Here is a 12,071-nt window from a genome sequence, read left to right as displayed (position 1 = left end):
AGTAATGTCGTGAGAGTTGCGACTATCCTCAAAATTATGCTACAGTGATGTAATGAGAGTTGCTACAAACCTAAGAAATGATGCTACAGTGATGTAATGAGAGTTGCTACAAACCTAAGAAATGATGCTACAGTGATGTGGTGAGAGTTGATAGTAATTTCAAAATCACGCTGAAGTGATGTAATGAGAGTTGCTACTTACCTAAGAAATGATGCTGCAGTGATGTAGTGAGAGTTACTACGATCCTCAAAATGATGCTAAAGTGATGTCGTGAGAGTTGCTACGATCCTCAAAATGATGCTAAAGTGATGTAATGAGAGTTGCGAATAACCTAAGAAGTGATGCTACAGTGATGTGGTGAGAGTTGATACTAATTTCAAAATAATGCTAAAGTGGTGTAGTGAGAGTTACTACGAACCGCAAAATGATGTTACAGTGATATGGTGAGAGTTGCTACGAACCTCAAAATGATGCTACAGTGATGTAATGAGAGTTGCTACGAATCTCAAAATGATGCTCCAGTAATGTCGTGAGAGTTGCGACTATCCTCAAAATGATGCGACAGTGATGTAATGAGATTTGCTACAAATGTCCACATGATGCTAGAGTGATGTCAAAATGATGGTAGAGTGATGTAGTGAGAGTTGCTACGATGCTCAAAATGATGCTACAGTGATGTGGTGAGAGTTGATAGTAATTTCAAAATCATGCTAAAGTGATGTAATGAGAGTTGCTACTTACCTTGGAAATGATGGTACAGTGATGTTGTGAGAGTTGCTACGAACCTCAAAATGATGCTACAGTGATGTAATGAGAATTGCCACGAATCTCAAAATGATGCTACAGTGATGTGGTGAGAGCTGCTACGATCCTAAAAATGAGGTGGCACTGATGTAGTGACAATTGATACTAATCTCAAAATGATTCTAAAGTGATGTAATGAGAGTTGCTACGAATCTCAAAATGATGCTAGAGTGATGGAATGAGATTTGCTACAAACCTAAGAAATGATGCTACAGTAATGTCGTGAGAGTTGCGACTATCCTCAAAATGATGCGACAATGATGTATTGAGAGTTGCTACGATCCTCAAAATGATGCTACAGTGATGTGGTGAGAGTTGCTACGATCCTCAAAATGATGCTACAGTGATGTTATGACAGTTGCTACTAACCTAAGAAATTATACTGACAGTGTTGTGGTGAGAGTTGATAGTAATTTCAAAATAAAGCGAAAGTGGTGTAATGACGGTTGATACTTCCCTAAGAAATGATGCTACAATGATGTCGTGAGGTTTGCTACGAACCGCAAAATGATGCTAGAGTGATGTAATGAGAGTTGCTACGAATCTCAAAATGATGCTCGAGTGATGGAATGAGATTTGCTTCTAACCTAAGAAATGATGCTACAGTAATGTCGTGAGAGTTGCGACTATCCTCAAAATGATGCGACAATGATGTATTGAGAGTTGCTACGATCCTCAAAATGATGCTACAGTGATGTAGTGAGGTTTGCTACGAACCGCAAAATAATGCAACAGTGATGTAATGAGAGTTGCTACGAATCTCAAAATGATGCTAGAGTGATGTAACGAGATTTGCTACAAACCTAAGAAATGATGCTACAGTAATGTTGTGAGAGTTGCGACTATCCTCAAAATGATGCGACAATGATGTATTGAGAGTTGCTACGATCCTCAAAATGATGCTACAGTGATGTGGTGAGAGTTGCTACGATCCTCAAAATAATGCTACAGTGATGTTATGACAATTGCTACTAACCTAAGAAATTATACTGACAGTGTTGTGGTGAGAGTTGATAGTAATTTCAAAATCATGCTCAAGTGATGTCATGAGAGTTGCTACTTACCTAAGAAATGATGCTACAGTGATGTAGGCAGAGTTGGTACGATGCTCAAACTGATGCTTCCAGTAATGTAGTGAGAGTTGCTACAAACCTCAAAATGATGCTACAGTGATGTCATGGGAGATGCTACTAACCTAAGAAATTATGCTACAGTGATGCAGTGAGAGTTGATAGTAATTTCAAAATAAAGCTAAAGCGGTGGAATGAGAGTTGATTCCTCCCTAAGAAATGATGCTACGAACCGCAAAATGATGCTACAGTGATGTAATGAGGGTTGCTATTTACCTAAGAAATGATGCTACAGTGATGTGGTGAGAGTTGCTACTAACCTAAGAAATGATGCGACAGTGATGTAGTGAGAGTTGCTACTAACCTAAGAAATGATGCGACAGTGATGTAGTTAGAGTTGCAACTAATCTCAAAATGATGGTACAGTGATGTAGTGAGAGTTGCTACGATGCTCAAAATGATGCTTACAGTCATGTTGTGAGAGTTGCGACTATCCTCAAAATAATGCTAAAGTGGTGTAGTGAGAGTTTCTACGAACCGCAAAATGATGCTTCAGTGATGTAATGAGAGTTGCTACTTACCTAAGAAATGATGCAACAGTGATGTGGTGAGAGTTGCTACGAACCTCAAAATGATGGTACAGTGATGTAATGACAGTTGCTAGGAATCTCAAAATGATGCTCCAGTAATGTCGTGAGAGTTGCGACTATCCTCAAAATGATGCGACAGTGATGTAGTTAGAGTTGCAACTAATCTCAAAATGATGGTACAGTGATGTAGTGAGAGTTGCTACGATGCTCAAAATGATGCTTACAGTCATGTTGTGAGAGTTGCTACAAATGACCAAACGATGCTAGAGTGATGTAATGAGAGTTGCTACAAACCTAAGAAATTATGCTACAGACATGTGCTGAGAGTTGATAGTAATTTCAAAATCATGCTGAAGTGATGTAATGAGAGTTGCTACTTACCCGAGAAATGATGCGACAGTGATGTGGTGAGAGTTGCTACGAACCTCGAAATGATGCTACAGAGATGTAATGAGAGTTGCTACTTACCTAAGAAATGATGCGACAATGATGTGGTGAGAGTTGCTACGAACCTCAAAATGATGCCACAGTGATGTAATGAGAGTTCCTACGAATCTCAAAATGATGCTGCAGTAATGTCGCGAGAGTTGCGACTATCCTCAAAATGATGCGACAGTGATGTAGTGAGAGTTGCTACGATCCTCAAAATGAGGTGGCAATGATGTAGTGAGAATATATACAAATCTCAAAATGATGCTGACAGTGATGTAGTGAGAGTTGATACTAATCTCAAAATGATGCTACAGTGATGTAAAGAGAGTTGCTACTTCCCTAAGAAATGATGCTACAGTGATGTAGTGAGGTTTGCTACGAACCGCAAAATGATGCTACAGTGATGTAATGAGGGTTGCTATTTACCTAAGAAATGATGCTACAGTGATGTGGTGAGAGTTGCTACGAACCTCAAAATAATGCTGCAGTGATGTAATGAGAGTTGCTACTAATCTCAAAATGATGCTGGAGTGATGTAATGAGATTTGCTACAAACCTAAGAAATGATGCTACAGTGATGTGGTGAGAGTTGATAGTAATTTCAAAATCATGCTAAAGTGATGTAATGAGAGTTGCTACTTACCTAAGAAATGATGCTTCAGTGATGTCATGGGAGTTGCTACTGACCTAAGAAATGATGCTACAGTGATGAATTGAGAGTTGCTACAAATGTCAAAATGATGCGACTGATGTAGTGAGAGTTGCTACGATCCTCAAAATGATGCTACATTCATGTGGTGAGAGTTGATAGTAATTTCAAAATCATGCTAAAGTGATGTAATGAAAGTTGCTACATACCTAAGAAATGATGCTACAGTGATGTGGTGAGAGTTGCTCCGAACCTCAAAATGATGCTACAGTGATGTAATGAGAGTTGCTACGAATCTCAAAATGATGCTACAGTAATGTCATGAGAGTTGCTACTAACCGAAGAAATGATGCTACAGTGATGTGGTGAGAGTTGCAACGAACCTCAAAATGATTCAACAGTGATGTAATGAGAGTTGCTACAAACCGAAGAAATGATGCTACAGTGGTGTAGTGAGACTTGCTACGAATCTCAAAATGATGCTACAGTAATGACGTGAGAGTTGCTACTATCCTAAAAATGATGCGACAGTGATGTGATAATTACGATGAAGCTCATAATGAAATTACAGTGATGTATTGAGAGTTGCTCCTAACCTCTCCTAACCTCAAAATGATGTTGAAAGTGATGTAGTGAGAGTGGCTAAAAAACGATGCTATAGTGATGTCTTAAGAATTGCTACTAACCAAAGAAATGATGCTCCAGTGATGTGGTGAGAGCTGATAGTAATTTAAAAATCACGCTAAAGTGATGTAATGAGAGCTGCTACTTACCTAAGAAATGATGCTACAGTGATGTGGTGAGAGTTGCGACTATCCTCAAAATGATGCGACAGTGATGTAATGAGAGTTGCTACAAATGTCCAAATGATGCTTAAGTGATGTAATGAGAGTGGCTACAAACCTAAGAAATGATGCTACAGTGATGTAATGAGAGTTGCTACAAATGACCAAACGATGCTAGAGTGATGTAATGAGAGTTGCTACAAACCTAAGAAATTATGCTACAGACATGTGCTGAGAGTTGATAGTAATTTCAAAATCATGCGACAGTGATGTGGTGAGAGTTGCTACTTACCCGAGAAATGATGCGACAGTGATGTGGTGAGAGTTGCTACGAACCTCGAAATGATGCTACAGAGATGTAATGAGAGTTGCTACTTACCTAAGAAATGATGCTACAATGATGTGGTGAGAGTTGCGACGAACCTCAAAATGATGCCACAGTGATGTAATGAGAGTTCCTACGAATCTCAAAATGATGCTGCAGTAATGTCGCGAGAGTTGCTACTATCCTCAAAATGATGCGACAGTGATGTAGTGAGAGTTGCTACGATCCTCAAAATGAGGTGGCAATGATGTAGTGAGAATTGATACAAATCTCAAAATGATGCTGACAGTGATGTAGTGAGAGTTGATACTAATCTCAAAATGATGCTACAGTGATGTAATGAGAGTTGCTACTTCCCTAAGAAATGATGCTACAGTGATGTAGTGAGGTTTGCTACGAACCGCAAAATGATGCTACAGTGATGTAATGAGGGTTGCTATTTACCTAAGAAATGATGCTACAGTGATGTGGTGAGAGTTGCTCCGAACCTCAAAATGATGCTACAGTGATGTAATGAGAGTTGCTACGAATCTCAAAATGATGCTACAGTAATGTCATGAGAGTTGCTACTAACCGAAGAAATGATGCTACAGTGATGTGGTGAGAGTTGCAACGAACCTCAAAATGATTCAACAGTGATGTAATGAGAGTTGCTACAAACCGAAGAAATGATGCTACAGTGGTGTAGTGAGACTTGCTACGAATCTCAAAATGATGCTACAGTAATGACGTGAGAGTTGCTACTATCCTAAAAATGATGCGACAGTGATGTGATAATTACGATGAAGCTCATAATGAAATTACAGTGATGTATTGAGAGTTGCTCCTAACCTCTCCTAACCTCAAAATGATGTTGAAAGTTATGTAGTGAGAGTGGCTAAAAACCTCAAAAACGATGCTATAGTGATGTCTTAAGAATTGCTACTAACCAAAGAAATGATGCTCCAGTGATGTGGTGAGAGCTGATAGTAATTTAAAAATCACGTTAAAGTGATGTAATGAGAGCTGCTACTTACCTAAGAAATGATGCTACAGTGATGTGGTGAGAGTTGCGACTATCCTCAAAATGATGCGACAGTGATGTAATGAGAGTTGCTACAAATGTCCAAATGATGCTTAAGTGATGTAATGAGAGTGGCTACAAACCTAAGAAATGATGCTACAGTGATGTAATGAGAGTTGCTACAAATGACCAAACGATGCTAGAGTGATGTAATGAGAGTTGCTACAAACCTAAGAAATTATGCTACAGACATGTGCTGAGAGTTGATAGTAATTTCAAAATCATGCTGAAGTGATGTAATGAGAGTTGCTACTTACCCGAGAAATGATGCGACAGTGATGTGGTGAGAGTTGCTACGAACCTCGAAATGATGCTACAGAGATGTAATGAGAGTTGCTACTTACCGAAGAAATGATGCTACAGTGATGTGGTGAGAGTTGCTACGAACCTCAAAATGATGCCACAGTGATGTAATGAGAGTTCCTACGAATCTCAAAATGATGCTGCAGTAATGTCGCGAGAGTTGCGACTATCCTCAAAATGATGCGACAGTGATGTAGTGAGAGTTGCTACGATCCTCAAAATGAGGTGGCAATGATGTAGTGAGAATTGATACAAATCTCAAAATGATGCTGACAGTGATGTGGTGAGAGTTGATACTAATCTCAAAATGATGCTACAGTGATGTAATGAGAGTTGCTACTTCCCTAAGAAATGATGCTACAGTGATGTAGTGAGGTTTGCTACGAACCGCAAAATGATGCTACAGTGATGTAATGAGGGTTGCTATTTACCTAAGAAATGATGCTACAGTGATGTGGTGAGAGTTGCTACGAACCTCAAAATAATGCTACAGTGATGTAATGTGAGTTGCTACTAATCTCAAAATGATGCTGGAGTGATGTAATGAGATTTGCTACAAACCTAAGAAATGATGCTACAGTGATGTGGTGAGAGTTGATAGTAATTTCAAAATCATGCTAAAGTGATGTAATGAAAGTTGCTACATACCTAAGAAATGATGCTACAGTGATGTGGTGAGAGTTGCTACGAACCTCAAAATGATGCTACAGTGATGTAATGAGAGTTGCTACGAATCTCAAAATGATGCTACAGTAATGTCATGAGAGTTGCTACTAACCGAAGAAATGATGCTACAGTGATGTGGTGAGAGTTGCTACGAACCTCAAAATGATGCCACAGTGATGTAATGACAGTTCCTACGAATCTCAAAATGATGCTGCAGTAATGTCGCGAGATTTGCGACTATCCTCAAAATGATGCGACAGTGATGTGGTGAGAGCTGCTACTTACCTAAGAAATGATGCTACAGTGATGTGGTGAGAGTTGCAACGAACCTCAAAATGATTCAACAGTGATGTAATGAGAGTTGCTACAAACCGAAGAAATGATGCTGCAGTGGTGTAGTGAGACTTTCTACGAATCTCAAAATGATGCTACAGTAATGACGTGAGAGTTGCTACTATCCTAAAAATGATGCGACAGTGATGTGATAATTTCAATGAAGCTCATAATGAAATTACAGTGATATATTGAGAGTTGCTCCTAACCTCTCCTAACCTCAAAATGATGTTGAAAGTGATGTAGTGAGAGTGGCAAAAAACCTCAAAAACGATGCTATAGTGATGTCTTAAGAATTGCTACTTACCTAAGAAATGATGCTACAGTGATGTGGTGAGAGTTGCGACTATCCTCAAAATGATGCTACAGTGATGTAATGAGAGTTGCTACTTACCTAAGAAATGATGCTACAGTGATGTGGTGAGAGTTGCGACTATCCTCAAAATGATGCTACAGTGATGTAATGAGAGTTGCTACGAATCTCAAAATGATGCTACAGTAATGTCATGAGAGTTGCGACTATCCTCAAAATGATGCGACAGTGATGTAATGAGAGTTGCTACTAATTTCAAAATCACGCCAAAGTGATGTAATGAGAGTTGCTAAATACCTAAAAAATGATGCTACAGTGATGTGGTGAGAGTTGCTACTTACCTAAGAAATGATGCTACAGTGATGTGGTGAGAGTTGCTACTTACCTAAGAAATGATGCAACAGTGATGTGGTGAGAGTTGCTAGAAACCTCAAAATGATGTTGAAAGTGATGTAGTGAGAGTTGCTAGGAACCTCAAAATGATGCAGGGTGACTTTGTGGAAAGTCTTGCACTCCCAACACATTCATTCTCACGAATGCAGTGACAGGTCAGAGCCAAGGGAGCCTCCATGTCCACAGATGTCCACATGGCAGCTGGACTTCCTTTTTCACTCCTTCCCGTTCCTCCTGGTACTCTTTGGCCACCGTTTGTTTGATGGTCTGAAAATGACACCCAGAGTAAATCAATACATTGAAATTCAAGATGAAATAAACTGGAGATATCAACGACTGCTTTAGATCATTTCCACACAAACCTTTCTGGTTGGCAAACATATGAGGCTCAAGGACCTGAACCAGTTCCCTGAACCCTTCCCTCTCAACAGTGCTGAGGGGCTGGCAGTCCTTCAGGATCAAATTCAGCAGAGCCTCATCCAGCATCTGCTTCCTGGAAGCTGGATGGTTAAAGATGAAGGAGAGAAGAAATGAAGAGGAATTAATGATCAATGAAGCAACTGTGAGTCAGTTGGAGAGTGGCTGTATACCTGAGTTCATCCTGGTGGATCTGGGACTTCATTCTCATGCCTGGCCCCATCATGCCTCAGCACTGAAGAGGTGCTTTTGTTGAGATGAGACGCTTCTGTCCAACAAATGCGACATTCAACCTGCTGAAAAGAACATGAGTACTCAGCTAAAAGTTCCTTTCTTCATGGTGACTGGTGTTTCTTAGTCTGAGACCACCAGGTTTCCAATGAGGTGTATCGGATACGTTGTTGTGTGCCGCTGAAATCCGTCCAATTCCGGCGTTGTTTCCTCATGAAATGTGTTTGCCTTAAAGCTCATTAAAGTGTTGAACCACAATATCGTTCACCATAACTTAGTCAACTTCAAGATAACCGACTTCTACATTCCAGTCCCGGCTGCTCCTGTTCTGCTGCAGTCCAGAAAACAACAACCCGATACAATTGGCGCTCCTTCCCACAGCTGCGGCCCGGATCCGCATGGTTCCGCTGACTGACTGTGAGACGCGCTCCCTCCAGAGAGGCACAGCCCGATGGGGTCCTTATCTGGCACGGGGGCGTAAAACAGGTGCGACTGAAAAGCCTGGTTTATTCTGCGTCGAGGGAACGCGTTGCTCTGCAATTCACTGCCAAGCCGCTAGGGGGTGTGGCTTTGTCTTTGTGTTGTTTACGGGGCTCTTGTCGGATTCCTTGGTTTTCTTCCGGTCACAGACAACAATTGTTGGCCATTTGTCAGTCTTTGTAGTGCCGCGAAGAGGCGTTGTAGACGTGGTCGTACTTGAGCACCTCCTCGATAATCCTTTCTTCAGCTTGGTCCATTTTTTCTTGGAGCCTTCACCACAGAAACTTTGAAAATGGCGGGGTTGTGCTGCGACGGAACCGGAAATAACGTTCTGAGCGGACCCATCACAGTCCTCGACGTTAACGTCACCACGCGTCGACGCGATGCGTAAGCAGGATTTTTTGGAGGCGCGTGTCAGGCTACAGCGTACGGTCTGCGTCGACGGCGTAGGTACGAATACTACTCGACACAGAAGCATAAATCAGACTTAAATCAGGCTTTATAGTCCAACAGGAAGTTAGCATGTCAGGGATGAGACACCCTGATAGTCCAAAAGGAAGTTAGCATGTCAGGGATGAGACACCCTCATAGTCCAACAGGAAGTTAGCATGTCAGGGATGAGACACGCTTATCGTCCAACAGGAAGTTAGCATGTCAGGGATGAGACACGCTTATCGTCCAACAGGAAGTTAGCATGTAAGGGATGAGACACGCTTATCGTCCAACAGGAAGTTAGCATGTCAGGGATGAGACACGCTTATCGTCCAACAGGAAGTTAGCATGTCAGGGATGAGACACGCTTATCGTCCAACAGGAAGTTAGCATGTAAGGGATGAGACACGCTTATCGTCCAACAGGAAGTTAGCATGTCAGGGATGAGACGCGCTTATCGTCCAACAGGAAGTTAGCATGTCAGGGATGAGACACCCTGATAGTCCAACAGGAAGTTAGCATGTCAGGGATGAGACACCCTGATAGTCCAACAGGAAGTTAGCATCTCCATGGTTCCCTTGACCAGAAGCCAGTGGGATCGTTCCATTCTGACATCTTGATTGACATTTGTCCTTCTCTGAGCTAAATAGCTGGCAATTATTTGAAAAAAAACCCCTTGATTTACTTTTTGTATTTTGATCTTCAGCTCATTTGCATACTTTTGTTGAAATTCTCCCCTTTTTGTCTTTTTTTTCTGCTGTTTTTAGCACAAAGTCCACCTGGTGCCTAAAGACCAGTTCAGCATGGACTACGTTGAACCTTCAGTCCGCTGCATCAGCACCCATGGACGGTTCCCCCCTGACAGGAGGATTCTGGTGAGGAACATTAGTGGGACAGCGCTCTTGTTAGAACGGTTCTGATCCACCTTCCCTCCCCCTGTAGCTCCTCCTGTGTCCCCTCAGCGCTCTTTTTAGAAGGGTTCTGATCCACCTTCCCTCCCCCTGTAGCTCCTCCTGTGTCCCCTCAGGCTCTTGTTAGAACGGTTCTGATCCACCTTCCCTCCCCCTGTAGCTCCTCCTGTGTCCCCTCAGCGCTCTTGTTAGAACGGTTCTGATCCACCTTCCCTCCCCCTGTAGCTCCTCCTGTGTCCCCTCAGCGGTCTTGTTAGAACGGTTCTGATCCACCTTCCCTCCCCCTGTAGCTCCTCCTGTGTCCCCTCAGCGCTCTTGTTAGAACGGTTTTGATCCACCTCCCCTCCCCCTGTAGCTCCTCCTGTGTCCCCTCACGTTTCCAAACTCCCTCCCACTGGCTGGTGCTGAAGGAGGGACAGAGCTCCTCCTACAGGAGCCCATCCTGGCCTCCCCCGCTGCAGCTCCTCCACTGACCTCCCACCAGAGAGATTAGCCCCCTGGTTCAGAGGTGACAGACCACCTCTGGGAGCAGACAACAGAGACCACATCAGGCTGGACTCCGTGCAGGTACGGAGGCTGACGGCTGCTGAGTGAGTGAGTTTACGACGCTCCCACGCTGCGGTGGACTCCACCGTGTCCAGGCTTTGGGCAGATCCGTCTTTATCCTCCACCACCACCAGCCGCTCCACCCCACCCACCCTGTGCAGGTCTACTTTTCCAGGGTCGGATCTGGCAGGGTGGAGGATCTTTGATTCATCTTAGCTTTCCTGCTCCGGCTGTTTGAGAAACATTCAAATGGAGATGGTTGTTTGTGTCTTTCAGGCCACGCCAACGCCTCCTTCTGTCCCCACGCTTACGGCTGCCGAAACGTGCCGGTGTCTGAAAACCAGATCATTCTGGATGTGCCGGACCACCAGGTCCTCCTCACCTGCAGGTTCCTGCAGGCAGAGCCCTGTGGTGGTAGGTTTCCTGCTCCTCTGCTGGACTGATACCCTCTCCCTTTCCCCACACGTATCTGCTGTTTCTACTCTGTGCCTCCTTCTCCTCTGTCAGGCCTGGACTTCTTCCTTCTGTCTCTCCAGGATTACGTCCTGGTGGTGCCTGAGAGCAGCTCCAGCTCCAGCTCCCTGAACCAAGAACCACTGGAGAAATCTGACCACTTCATCAGCAACTGTGGCCTCAACAGCTTTCATGTCAAGTCGGTGTCTCCAAGCCTGAGTTGGTCCCTGTTCTGTATCCCTGAATGTTCTAGAGGAACTAAACTGGGCCTGACTGGGACGCTTCTGTCTGCTCAGATTTGGGTTGTGAATGCATTCAGATGTCATTTACAAGCATTGGAACTAAAGACCTGAGCCTCAAGAATATTTAGTTCTTGATTTACTTTCTCTTGCAGGGTTTCATTTTGTGCAAATTTTCTTTTGAAGATCTTTGTTTTTTTGTTGTCCTTCCATTTAGCAAGTTTGGCTAAGAACCTTTTCCCCACGAAACTAATTTTCCTAAAATGTCTCGCTAATGTTTCCTTTTTCTCTGTCGTCCCTCCTGTCCTTGGTCTCCATTCTGTCTCAGCTCAGCTGTGTCTCTTGGGCTCTCTTCAACAACGGCGCCCTGCCTTGTGCCTGCGAGCCATTTGGTGGTCGGTGCCGCTGCAGGCCCCACGTGATTGTCCGAGACTGCTACATGTGGGCCGCGGCCTGCTGGGGATTCCCCACTGCAGACGTGAGTGTCAGATTGGATGAATGATGAGTAATAAGGGCTTTTAATGATGAGTGAGGGGACGGACCAAACCAACCTGTCCAACCATCAGAGGACAGTTTGTTGTTCTCGTTTCAACTCTGACTACATTACTGTTAGCATCATTTTGAGTTCATTAGCAA

Source organism: Aulostomus chinensis, chromosome 1, assembly GCF_037954235.1.
Source record: "Aulostomus chinensis isolate RoL2024-O1b breed Wild chromosome 1, RoL_Achi_v1.0, whole genome shotgun sequence".
Classification (NCBI taxonomy): Eukaryota; Metazoa; Chordata; class Actinopteri; order Syngnathiformes; family Aulostomidae; genus Aulostomus; species Aulostomus chinensis.
Note: the sequence above shows the minus strand (reverse complement) of the source record.